The following is a 14079-nucleotide window of genomic DNA, read 5'->3' on the forward strand; positions in this document are numbered from 1 at the left end:
GGTCAGTAAGAGTCTGACACTTCCTCTCGCCTCGCCCAAGGTGAGAGCAGTCAATGGATGATATTCACCCCTCAAAAAAATAAATAAAAACAAGACAGATACAGAAACCCAGTAAATTTTTACGTATCTTATTTTTGGTGGCGCTGATCCAATCAAAAACTGCTATCAGCCGTCTAGAAAATCCGAACCCAATACAGTAAGGGCTAAAATTTTAGAGGCTCAACTTAGAATAATAGCTGTACAAGTAATATCGGTTGGGTATACAAGTGTGAACCGAATAGGAATAGCCTGTTTTTCTATATTGTATTTTTTACACTTATTTTGTTTGGGCGTGTTTGTGAAAGTGTTGCTTTTTGCTTTGACTTGAGAAAGTATTAGAATAGTTCGGTTGTTGAGATATACAGTAGAACTAAGTCTCAATAATAATTTACCATTTCCAAACTAAAATAAAACTATCTTAATAGGTAAACCTACTTTCTATTACACTAATAATACAATAGATTATTAGATTTCATTCCGCTTACATCCCGCAATTAATCGCATCTCGAATCGGGCGGCCAAGTCAACACCTCCTGCAGATGCTCCGTGGAGGAGCGAAACGTAAGTACGTCTGCATTTTGCAACTGCATGTTGTGTATGATAATATGAGATGAGAGGTATACGTATTGGAAGCCGACCTTGTAGTCTACGTCGATCCACAACGTTTTTAGTCTAGAGTGTGACAGAGTAAGCGTTGGGTGTAACTCCGACTTTGTGCTGATCCAGGAATCGAACCTACTTTCAACACCGTCGGTGGAATGAAAAGTATGCTGTCAAATTTTAAATATGTCTTGACAACAAAGAAAATAAATGTAAAGAATAAAAATTAAATCAATACTAAATTCTGCTTGAATACAAATAGAAATAAGATAAATAGTCTGTGAAGCTTGAACTAGGGATAATTGGGTGAGGTTCATATCCATTAACTTGTCCATTTGCTTACAACTATTTACGGGTTTCTGATCTGATTCTTGCTATTATTATAATATATGACCTTTGCTTTGGGTGAGGTACATCATAAACATACTTGGAGTTCTTTTGTGTATTCTTGGTTTAAATTCTCCGTTTGAGCCATGCATCGGCACGAATGGGCCCTCCCGACCGGAGTTATACCACGGCCTCACAGACAACCGAAGTGGAACAACGCTTGCGTTGTATTTCATTGAGTAGGTGAGGTTACCAGAAGTCCAATTTCCTTATCCTAATCTATTGATTTTCTGATTCCCCAACAACGCTTAAATTCCTAACTCCCAGAAGGCCGGCAGGCACTTGAATGCCTTTGGTTTTTCAGGTGTCCATGGGGGGTGGCGATTGCGTACCATTAAGTGATCCGTCTGTTGGTTTACCGGCTTATATCATAAGAAAATCCCGTGGATTGTAGGTATATAACGGTGACGGACGTATTCATCCCACCATCATCATCATCATCATCATCATCATCATCATTAACTAAAAGACGTCCACTGCTGAATAAAGACCTCTAAAGCCACGAAAACTGGAGAACATGCCAGTGTCTTTGAAATAAACGTTTGTTTTTTTTAAGGGCTCATCATCCTGTGGCTTCTCCCACCTTGGGCTAGGTGAGAGGGAGTGTCAGACTCTTTGTTACTAAAAACCACCCCGTTCCAACTCCTGCTTTTCGAGCTTGATCCCCGGTAACCCGCTAGGCAGTCCGCAGCTCCGCAAAACAAAAGTATGGTATGCTACGTATATTGAGTAGGCAACTAAGCAAATATTTTTTAATCTAAAAACGCCTACGTACGTTACTATTAGAAAAAAAAAACAAAAAAAGCTTTTGAAGTAATAAAACTCCGTTCAAATATGCCATCTATTTCATCTCCTGCTATGTATCTATTCGAAGAGTTCAACTTTGTTTCTGTGTTCGTATCGTTCAAGTACTAGTAAGTCGATGATATTGCGAAATATCTTGTACCAAACTGTTATACAATACCTGATACAAGTATCTAGTACAAGCTTGTGTTTGTTTTACCTTCGTTGTTTGTTGTCTGTTACTTTGTGTAAGAATAACGACATCGAAAGTACTGCAATGTTTTGTATCTTTTTCAAATGTTAAACAATTAAGGAAATTGTGTTGTTGATTTTTTTATATATGTAACGTTGTATTGTTATACTGATGTTATCAGATTATTTAGTAAAGTTTCGATAATTGTATTGAAAGAATTTATATAAATAGGCTGTGAATGCTGCCTCTTTGCTCGAGTGGTCACAAGTGCGACTGCCAGGTAAGCGGTCTTTTGATTTCCGTGTCAGGCAAACAATTACTAGACCTTTCCGTTTTTCGACAATAGGTTTTTTTATGGAATAGGGGGCAAACGAGCAGTCCCGTCACCTGATGGTAAACGATCAGCGCCACCTATGGACAGGTGCGTTGCCAGCCATTTAAAAAGAAATACGCTCTTTTCTTGTAGGTTTTGAGGTCGTATCGGTTCGTAACTACCGCCAACGACAGCTCATTCCAGTTTTGCTGTGCGAGGCAGATAGTTTCGTGAGAAGTGCACAGTAATAAAAATATTCTTATATTCATTTCATACATGGAAAATACAAAACAAAAATTTAATTTTAATCCCACCACATATAGAACCCATTATGGTGACCATGATTGTTGAACATTTACGTCAGCAATATAACCCTCTCAACGCCATTACAGATTTTAATCCCCATCAAAATTGCCCCTTTTACATGGTGTTTTGAGCGGTTTTACTAATTAACAACCCTTAACAGCTGTTTCACTGTTTCCATTATATTAATGGCTTATATGACTGTATGTGTATGGACATAAAGGCGGAAATCGTTTAAATGCAGACAATGTGTTAAGTTAAATTGGATGGTTGTATTAAATAAATTGTTATTAAATGTTTAGTATAATGTTATTGGTTTTCTAATTTTCTTTTTAGAATTTAATCATGATTGAATTCTGTTTCTTTTTTTTATTTCAACTAGCTGATGCGTACGGCTTAGCTCGCATGGATTACGGATTTCGGATAACTTTGAGACAAAAAAACTTAAGCCAATAAAAGTCCCGTCAAAATCGGTTCAGCTATTTGAGAAATTAGCGAGGACAAACAGACAGACAGACGTTATACTTACAGACAGAAAAACATTGCATTTTGATGTATGTATCGTATGTATGTTCATTTGCATGTAGTAAAAAGCGGTTGTTTCAATATTAGAAATTGACACCTCAATGTTGATTTATTTGTCTACATTTTTTTTTATTTAGACCATTTGAAGAGCTTACTTATATCTTTCCTGCTCTCATATCAAGTTTGTTGAGGTCATCATCAATAATATGTTTTCTTCTTCTATTCTCCCCAGACAAAGGACATTCTATGAAAGCTCAGTTTTGTATATTGTTCCTCACAAAGTCTATCCATCTTTTCTTTGTTCAGCATCTACATTTTGTCACATTAGATATATTTTAGGCTTGACTGGAATCCGCGCAAGTTTTAAACTAACTTTTAGTCTGTAAAACTTAATACTATACAACTCTTTAATCTTTGAGAGAACTATTTAAAACTATAAACATTCTTACAGTGCCTTCTCAATTCATTTACGAAAATATTATGTACGTGAGAAAAAATCAACAATTGTTTGAAAAAAGAAGCGACAGACACAATTTTAATACGAGAGGTAAAAATAAGTTAGCTATACCGCAATTCCGATTGTCCAAAGTGCAGAAATCCTTCATGGGATTTTGTGTTAAGTGTTACAATAAACTACCAACCACCATACTGAATCTGAACGAGAAAAAATTTAAATCTTGTATAAAGCGTGAACTGTGTAAACAGGCATATTATAAACTGTCAGATTATATTGAAGATAAAAATGTGTGGCAGCATGTTGGTCCGGCTCCACTGGACACTCACTCACACTAGACAATGCTCTAATAGGATCACTAGTTACACGTTAAATTAAAGTACTAATTTATCCCAATGTAGTCTAGGGATCCTGTGGCATCAAGCAGTTATTTATTTATTTTTTATTTGAAAAATTAAATTAAAGATTATTTTTTATTTGTATAGAAGCATTATTTCAAAATTGTAAGTGTACATATGTGGGCACTATGTTTGAAACAACCCGCTTTTTTAATTTATATTCTTTACAAATTGGTTTTATTGTCCCATAGTTTTGACGTCGTATTGTCGTTACATTGTTCCTACATATATATACAATAGGTAAATGATCAAATAATGTATCAGAGATATTGTAAAAAACATTTTTTGAAAAGAGTAACGATGGAGTTTCTTGCTCGTTCTTCTCCATTCGAAGCAACACTTTGGAACGAGCGCCTAGCTTCACTGACAGACAGACTGACGGACAATTCAATTTGACGTTTCAAAAGTGCCTAATTTAGGATTAATTGAAATAAATGCTTTGACTTTGACTTTGACTCAATAATCAAATTATTTTAGATATCTTTAGAATTTGCTATTGTTCTGAACAATAAACTATATTTGTATCAATTTCTAATAAGAAATACCTAAATTTAGTTTGCGGTATTTTCCTCAACCTAAATTGAAACTAAAACTAGATTACCTGTCTATTATACCTACCTAACAAACTACGAAGAAAGAAGATCGATTTCACAATAACTTGTAGGCCCAGGTAATATTATATTCTGACAAGATGATGTATATTTGTGAAATAAAATAATAATTCGATCAATCACTTTCTTTGTTCGTTTGCAGCCACCATTATTGAGTTCGTCTTAAATATATTAGCTGTTGGACGCAAGTCTTTAGACAAACTTTAGTTATAAAGTAGACGTCTTTTGGACGATAGTGTTTATCATGAAGCAAATACAAAGAGCAGATACCATGCGTTACACTTTAAAGGGAGCTCGGGATATTGCAACCACCTCTCTCTTTTTTACATTTGATGGGTCGACGTTTGGCCGCTGTCTCGCCTGATGGTAAGTGTAAATAAGTACCGCACTTGTTTCATGGTGTTAATAAATAAATTCAAAATTTAATTTCGAGATTTTACTAAAAGAAATAGAAAATAACGATACTGTAAAACTATACATATGTATGAGTCGCCTCAGTTACATGGAATGTGTTGGTTAGTACCCATAACGTAAGAGCTGAGAAATGGGTAACGGGTACATTTCGTATGAACACCTCTGCCTACCCAGGATTAAAGATGTGATATTATGTATGTATGTAAAGCTTACAGGACCCTTTAGCTAAGACCATGCACGTGTTAATTAATTACACATTAATTGTACACTCCATTGGGAAATAAAATTGTGTTATTTTATTTATGCGTTAAATCTGATGATGTTATAACGCACTATTTTATACAATATTCATATTTTTTGCTATCGCAATTTCGTTTGTGCAATTCTTTACCATAGGTGATTGGGTAGTTTCCTCAGTCAAAAATAAATTATTTACACTAAGTCTCGATACTCAAATTTAATTTTCGAGCTTTCCTAGCTCATTTTCTAGAAATAAGTCTGTTATTGCACGTAACAATCGCATGTCATAACACACTATGTTATACAATATTCATAGGAAATATCGGTTTTGACGTTTCGTAATAAGTATTTTGACTAGTAGGAAACTAGCCTATTTAGAGCGTTCTGTGTCTAACCATAGCTCTCAAGTGTAAACTCGATAAACTAAATCTCTGAATGAAATATATGGCCAATATCGGAGGTTACAACTTCATACAGGTAATCGCTTTGGCTATAAAATAAAATTTAAGACCAACTTTATGGATTTCTGTAGTTTATCGTAGTTTTATATTTATTTTTCAGTAAAATTTTAGCGTTTATCGTCTGTTTTGTAGGAATCAATTTCGAAATGTTTCCTAAGGTTTTAGTGGACCTGGAAATAAGAATTTATGGGGAACAACTGAAGTGCAGTGGTCAATATTGCCCATTCTTGGATTCAACATGATCTCGAATCCTTGTTCAATAGAAAACTCTTTGCCATCAATGGTTCTGTATCTTGCTTTTTTCCGCTGTATTCGATGACTGAACAAACGTTCAGGTTAATGGTAATTGAGAACATACATACATATTATCGTCCAGCCTTTAATCCCCGAAGGGGTAGGCAGAGGTGCACAATATGGCACGCATGGCCACTTTGGACACCCACTTTTCACAATTACTGTTATAAGTCCCATGTAATAGGTGGTGAGCCTTTTGCCATATATAATGGAGAACATGTTTTGTAAAATCATATTTACTTCGTAAAAATGAAATAAAACAAGATCTTCGTCACTACAAGGCTTCTTATTGATGCCTATTATTAGAACAAACACCTGGATTGGCGTCGAACGAAAAGTTTGACTCCTTCAAGCCGACCAGCCACTTCAATTTAACTTGAAATAATATTTTTCGTTTAGCTTTTAACAAAAGTAATATTCGTTCCGTTCACAATGTACCTTTAATTCGCCATCTTTGTTTGATCTGGACCGTAATGGAGATTGTAAATGGAAGAAAAATCCAAGGGATAATACACGCATTTTGGGCAATACGGTCTTTGATATTCAAAGCTTCGTAATGTTTTTGTTGTTTACAATATTTATGTATTTGGTCTATAATCTTAATGTTCTGCCCACAATAAGATTTTTATGAAATACATAGTACTTTGTTGAGGTAAGAGAGGTCTACGTTTGCGCCACACGCGTGCTCCCAGCTCTATTGTTCTCCTGATCCGGAGCTGCGGACTACCTAGCGGGTTTACCGGGGCTCCGGCTCGAAAAGCAGGAGAAGTAACGGGGTGGTTTTTAGTCAGTAAGAGTCTGACACTCCCTCTCGCCTCACCCAAGGCGGAAGAAGCCATTGGATGATTTTCCTACCTCAAAAAAAAAGCTCTGTTGTTCTAGACACGTGTCAATCTAAACGCGTCAGACTATTTCTTTTTTATATTTTCTTATAAAAATTTACATAAAACACTGGCTAATTCTTGCGAAATATTGCCAAATAGAATCATATAATGTATTTTAATTATAAAAGCCTTATTACAATCTATTTATAGCAATGTACTATCGGTCACTTTTGCCTAACCAATTCGCAAAATTTTAACAAATGATTCAGATGGCAATATGCATATCTAATACCACTTAATTCCTTCGAATCAGCAATAATGACAATGTACGGGTTTCCCAAAGCCCGCATAGAAGGAAAATCCGTTCCCCTTCTCCTAGTCATATAAAAACATATAATGGAGAATTGCTTACAAAGAGTAATACTATTTGCTACAGAAACACGCGCTTTTTGCTCCGACATCACTTGAAGCGGTCCAGATATTACACTCGTGATAATATAGAGAAAAATCTACAATTTTCACCCAAAAAATGTCTAGGCTTTGAAGGGGTTTCTATAAATAGTAATTGGAAGACCAACATTTGTATAGAGATAAGATTATTTTTTTGAAAGATGTTTAAATATAGGAAGTTCTCTTTTGTGAACAGAAATTTCTCTAAATTAAAAGATCTCAAAAAGAAATACCTTAGTCAATGGTTTTATTTAACTTGACCTATTTGTTTGGGTTAAATTTAGTAATTGACATTTAACCCCCGTTCCTCCAGTCCGTTCGATCTGGTATTAGGTACTCACTCTTAAGATGCTTTTCTACTAGATATGTACTATACATTGTTGTGGATGTGTTTGGTTTCTACCAATCATTTTCTTTGGTACGCATAGCTTTACACTGTTGGAAACAGATTCAGCTACGCTATGTTTTTTATATGGAAAGATGCGTGCTATGGATGGCTACTCTACTATCTACACTACATCTATACTACATCGCAAACTCAAGCTGCGCATCTTCCTCGCACATAGCGTAGTATTAGTGGAAACGGTCACATTGATCACAGTTTAGCTATTACATCTTCATGGCTTGACTACATATCACGTCTTTGATTGAAAAACACACTAAATCTATCAATAGTATCAATTATCAACAAACAAAAGAAAATCCATAGATATTTCTGACCAATCGTAGCCAAAACTAAACTATCTGCGATCTTATAAGGAAGTATACCACATACAGCATACATTGACCGAGTATTCTACAAACTAAACATGCACAACCGAAAACTGGGTTCGAGGAACTCATTATAGTAATATCAAACTGAATGTATGGCGTAATACAACCGAAATACGTTATCTTTTGCCGTAACTTACATTTTGCATGACTGTTATCTATTGTGATTTAAGGTTTATGGCCCTCAGAGCTGCTGCGCGATAATATATTATACTGTTTTTGTATAAGAACTGTGCTTTAAAGAGAATGTCCAATGAATTCTTGTTTGTAGTGTAATGGAATTTCTGTTTTGTGGTTGGTTAGTTTGAATTTTCGTTATTTAGTTCTTTTTTCTGAGTAGATTTAGAAAAACTTTTTCTTAAACGTATTGTGTGTATTTTGTTTTTCTTTTTTTAAAAAACGTTGTTCCTCACTAGGCTATTCTTCTGTGTCGTTGGTGCGTTTACAAACATACAAGTAAACATATACATGACACCCGAACTCGGAACAACAATTTGTGAATGACACAAAGAGTTGCTCCGCGCGGAAATCGAACCCGCTACACGTTGCACGGCAGCAAGTTGCCTAGCCACCACGCCAACCGTGCAGTCAATGAAATTAATCTTTCTTTAGAGGCTTTATATAAGCCTCAATTGCAATGCAATTGCCAACACTATTTTTCTCAGCAAATCCTATCAGACCATAAATTGGAAATTATTAAACAAGCAACAACAAAAGCAAATTATTTCTCACTTCAAATTATTTAACATTGAATCCCTTAATTTACGAGCAGCCACAATCTTGTACAATTAAACGGAGATCACTCCTACATTGAAAACTTGAAACTTGAAGGTCACAATGTCGGATGTTCCATTTTGAGGTCCCAAAACTAGACATTAAACATCGCTCCCCAAAGTCTACTTCAGAGTTCCCTTAGAACTTATAATTAAGCAATTTCTATCCAAAAATGGAATTTGAGGCATTACTTAGTAATTTATGTATTTGTAAAATAATTTATTCCGATCGCATAAGACATAAATGAATCCGAAAAGTTTATTAATGGGCATTTTGAAGGTGGACGGTTGCTCTCCTGAATAACGTGGACTGAATTTATAATAATTCTTATGCTTACTCCCGTTATTGTGGTAACTTTAGATATTAAAGCTACCTCGTTGGTGCAACTACGGAGCTATGGGTCACAGGATCGTTTCCCAGATCGGTCAAAGTATTGCTGGGCTTTTTTCGGCTGTGCGAAAATTACTCAGTAGTAGCATGAAGTCTGGAATAGTACCCAGTATATAGCAATAGATTCACCCTCTGTTACATGCAACTGATTACATAAATAGTAAAAAGTGGATGTATATTGTACAATGGCATTAAATGCCGTAATGTGCACCTCTGCAAATCGTAGACTAAATTAACTAAAAATCGCGCTACACTAAATAAATATCAGTTTAGACTGTTTTGATAAAATTAAATAATAAAGTCTCAAGTATTTTGATTAGATCAGACCAAAAGTAGCGTCATAATCGCGAATATTTTAATCTCATTCCTTTCATGTATGAGTTAGCCATGATGAAATGGCTCGCCAATATCATATTTTCAAGAAAAAATAAACTACAACCATCGAATTTATGACTTCTAGACTTTTAGCAAGATTGCTAGAATATTTCTTGTCCTCTTTTTACTTTTTATCAAGACCTTTGTCACTTACTTAACGATAAATGAGGGTTAAACTAAAGAAATGTTTTTCATTCATAATATTGTTTTCTTTTATTTTATTTGAAGGACTTTAGGGTTATTGCTATAAGTCTGTCTTTCTTTTAAAACGTTTTATTTTGATTCGAAAGCAATTTGTTAGAGATCATTTTCTTTATGATCACACAGTTTTTTTGTATCTGTAGTTGCTAGTTTGCTTACTTCTGCCCACACAATTTGGCAATTTTTATTGTGTCTGGTTCAAGTATATAAGGCGCAGATTTACTTATGAGTGAGTTTATTATGTACATAAAAATAGGCTTATACTTAATAAATTAAACTCTTCGCAAACCATCTTCATAATCTGCGTTATTTCTACTAACAATAAGATAATTTTTGAACTCATTATTAAACCGAAAGCCGGCACATGTACCTCACATAACTTAAAATTCACACTCCCAAGTCTGAAACGGATAATCCGTACTCTGACTTTGAATCGAACCCCATCGCATTCATCCATGCGTATCATAAAGACTTAAATCACAACGTTAGTTCCAATTTGAGGCACACAAATAATTATGAAAAATCATCATTATTTTCCACTAAATTAACAATAAACAGAGACTGTTTGTCTAATAATACCGTACGCCAATCACCGATCCGTCAACCCCTTAAAATTATGGAGTATTTTCCCTTCGAGAATGTTCGGCGAAGATGTTCCATCAGTTACGCTTTTGTTCTTAATGCGGTTATTCGGCATTTCGGGAATGTAATGTCTATTTGAGTCCCGAATGTTAATTTCTGAGTATGATATTAAAATTTGTATCAGACATTTTGATTTCCTCACGACGTTTTTTTTCGCCGTTTCTCAGAGGTGGCTAGATATTTTTAAAAAAACCGGAGTATAAATAAATAATCATGCATGAGAAGCGGACGTCCTAAACCTCCAGGTTCCTCCACCACTGGACACTTTTTAATTAGGTACAACTCATCGATTATTTTTCTTTTTTAATTGTTATAAAAAAATCTTATATACAGTAACGTCTTCTTTTCCTCTTAAATAACGTGATCAAAGATCAAATTTGGTTGTACAATTTATATTTGAGTCAACTACTAAATCAAAATTAAACTACCATTAAAATCACAACGTTATTTCCAATTGCATGCACACAAACAATTATAAAAATCATCATTATTTTCCACTAAATTAACAATAAACAGAGACTGTTTGAAAATCTAAAAACGTGCTCACGCTTGACCTATACGAGGCGACGAGACAAACATAGCTTAGATGCTCAAACGATATTAATTCTGTGTCTCGGCATGTCTGTAGATTCCAATTAAAGCTGCAGAATTCATATTATTGAACCTCTATTCATAATTTATCAAGAATGGAGCTCTAGTAAAGATTATTAAAAGAAATAAATATAGTAATTTAAAAGGTATTGCAGACTTTGATGTGAGTAGTTTAGAGTTGCTAGTTACTTACTTATGCATTTTTTTTTTAATTCACAGAGGACGGGCTGTAAACGCGTTAAAGATTTTATAAAACAAAACAATAATAAAATCCGTGAATTAAACTTGAAAGCTAATGCTAGGCAATCACAATTATCCGTAGCTATGAATCACCCGGAACTGCGGACAACGCATAACATGTAACCGGGGCTCCGGCTCAAAGCAGGAGAAGGTAAGGGGTGGTTTTCAGTCAGTAAGAGTCTGACATAAGGCCAGAGAAGTCATTGTATGATTTTCACCCCTCAAAAAGAAAAATAGGCAGTCACAATCGTATTTTATTTCAATGAAGTTTTGAAAATAATTTTTAACCCCGACTGCATGACAGGATGGACCATAACTGTCCATGGATATTCTTCAAACAACACTGAAAATATGCATTTCATATTGTTCTGTCTAAAAATATTGCTGTGAATTCACAAAATACTCCTTTCTTTTAGAATTTCATTGAAGTTCCAGCGCGCACAGTGGTTTAGTTTATTTACACAGGAGACAAAATAAAATGGTGTAAAGTTGAGCTTTTATTGTGTTGGTACTGAAAACTCAGTTTTGTGGATAACAAAGTAAATTATTACAGAAGGTTGGTTGTGATCAAAAGATAACAATTAAAATTCAATACTTTCATAGTCAAAATACGAGTATCACAATGAAACTTGTAGTTTTCAATATTCCAAAGGCATAGTTTTCGTGGCAACAAACATATCTGTTACAAAATTAAAACTAAATTCAAACAAAACTTTGCTAAAACGAACAATCAACAACTAACTGTCAGACAAATAAATGGATTTAATTTAATTTTGAGTGAGGAACTTTTACATGGTGAGTACAGATGTACACTTACATAACAGCTAAATACAAGCTGTGTGGTAAAATACCTACCTTTAGTACTCTTTTCACATGGTATCATAAGAGCTGACTACACATTTGACAGAAACCAAAAATCAAGAAGCTCTCTGATCTTTTAAACGATCTTCTGTCATGCGAGCAAATTGTGGTAGAAACTGTCATAAGTAGAGCAGTATCCTTAGTACAAGCCTGCTTTACGTTGAGCGAAAACGAAACGAGAGCGCGTAGGGCGCGTAGGGCGCTCTGATTGGCCGGCGCAAATGAACTAACCAATCAGAGCGCCAAACGCGCTCTCTTTACTAAGGGTACAGATTCGCTGTCCAATGTCTAGTCCTGCCTACATCGTGAAATATTACAAAACTATTAATATCCTACAAAAACCCAAACCCGCAATCAATAACCGACTCAAATATATAAAATAAACAGCTATACTACCTACCTACATAGCTATCTTATCTTAAGCTAAAAATACTAGATCCTCTGCACTTTTCGTTCCGTGCCCGGAATGTTAGTGACACGCCACGGATATGACCAACAGTCGCGTTTCGGATATGAAGTTTTGTCCAGCTACAGAAATTTTTAGAACACTTGGCTTCAAATAATGTTTTAGAATGCACTACTTGGATTTCTTAGTGCTTTTAGTAGTTTGAAATGGTAACGTTTTTGTAGGGATTATGTTGGGAGGTTGAAATTGTTTTGTGAGTAACTTGGTTAGCATTTTTATGATGTTTATTAGCTCCATGTAGTAGGATTATGTAAGGGAAGAATTGCAATATTTTCGAATATTCGTGTGTGGAATTACATAGCTTAGTACTTCCAATAAGTATTCAATTTACTTACTTACTTAGTCATCAATAGGCAACTAGTACCTAGGTACGGTATTTAAAAACATAGTTTAGCTGAGTCCGTTTCTATCGGTGTTAAGATATGAATATGATTGGTGGAAGCCAAACGCATCCATAGCAACGTAGCATAGCACATCTCTGGTGGAAAAGCATCCTAAACACGTAGCCTAGTCATACTATCACATAACTTGTTATTTAAGCTTTGAATAAACGGTTGAAGAGAACTAAAAAAAATATAGTCAACAAATTAGCACTACAAATAAAAACCCTAATCTCCAGTACACAGAGTTTAAATTATCCTACTATCACAATTCAGGTACGTAAAAGACGTTTTATAAAAACTAAAAAGTTACCACGATGAGAACGCTAACCGCATCGTTTCGCCCAAGTGTTGAGAACTTAGAAAGAATAATGTGGCAACTATTACCGACAAAGTCCGTAGATTTTTCTTTATTCCAAGACGGCTGCTATAAAATTTCTATTCGCACAAAATGTGCATTACATGTGTCTATGTAAATTACATTTCGGAAGCAATGTTGTTTAATATTCATAGTTTGATTAGGTTAATTCGTTGAGTAATAAGTAAGTTGCAATTAATTGGGGTTTTTTTAAAATTATTATCGTTCCGTCATTAATATCTTTAACCTGTGTGTGTATTTATGTAGTAGTATGTGCTAATCGCTTATTTAGCCCGTCGTGTCGGACGCAGATCTATGCGAGACACAATGTAATTTCTATTGTTGTCTTATATACTAGATGCGAAAGGTAAAGTGAAATAGGTATTATTCAAGATTTAATTATGATTACAACTAGATCATCATGAGATCAAACCCTTCTTTATCCGTGTCTTGTCTAACCAAGGACGAAAACATTCGTTTTGTTTCGTCGACTAGCAAACATATTTTAAACGAATATTTTCTTTTAAACTCAGTTCAGTTTAAAAGCATTTTATTTTTATTTACACAGAAGTTTTGTAAACTGTATTTCACTATTTACTCTTAGATGAACCTTCCACATTTTTCAGGTCCAAGTTTCTATTTTAAAACAGGAGAATGAACAACTCCGAAATTCAGTTACAGAAGTTCTGTAGTCGACACCTTTTGAAATATCAATATTTTTGTTTTATCTCACATTTTCTT

Source organism: Spodoptera frugiperda, chromosome 30, assembly GCF_023101765.2.
Source record: "Spodoptera frugiperda isolate SF20-4 chromosome 30, AGI-APGP_CSIRO_Sfru_2.0, whole genome shotgun sequence".
NCBI lineage: Eukaryota > Metazoa > Arthropoda > Insecta > Lepidoptera > Noctuidae > Spodoptera > Spodoptera frugiperda.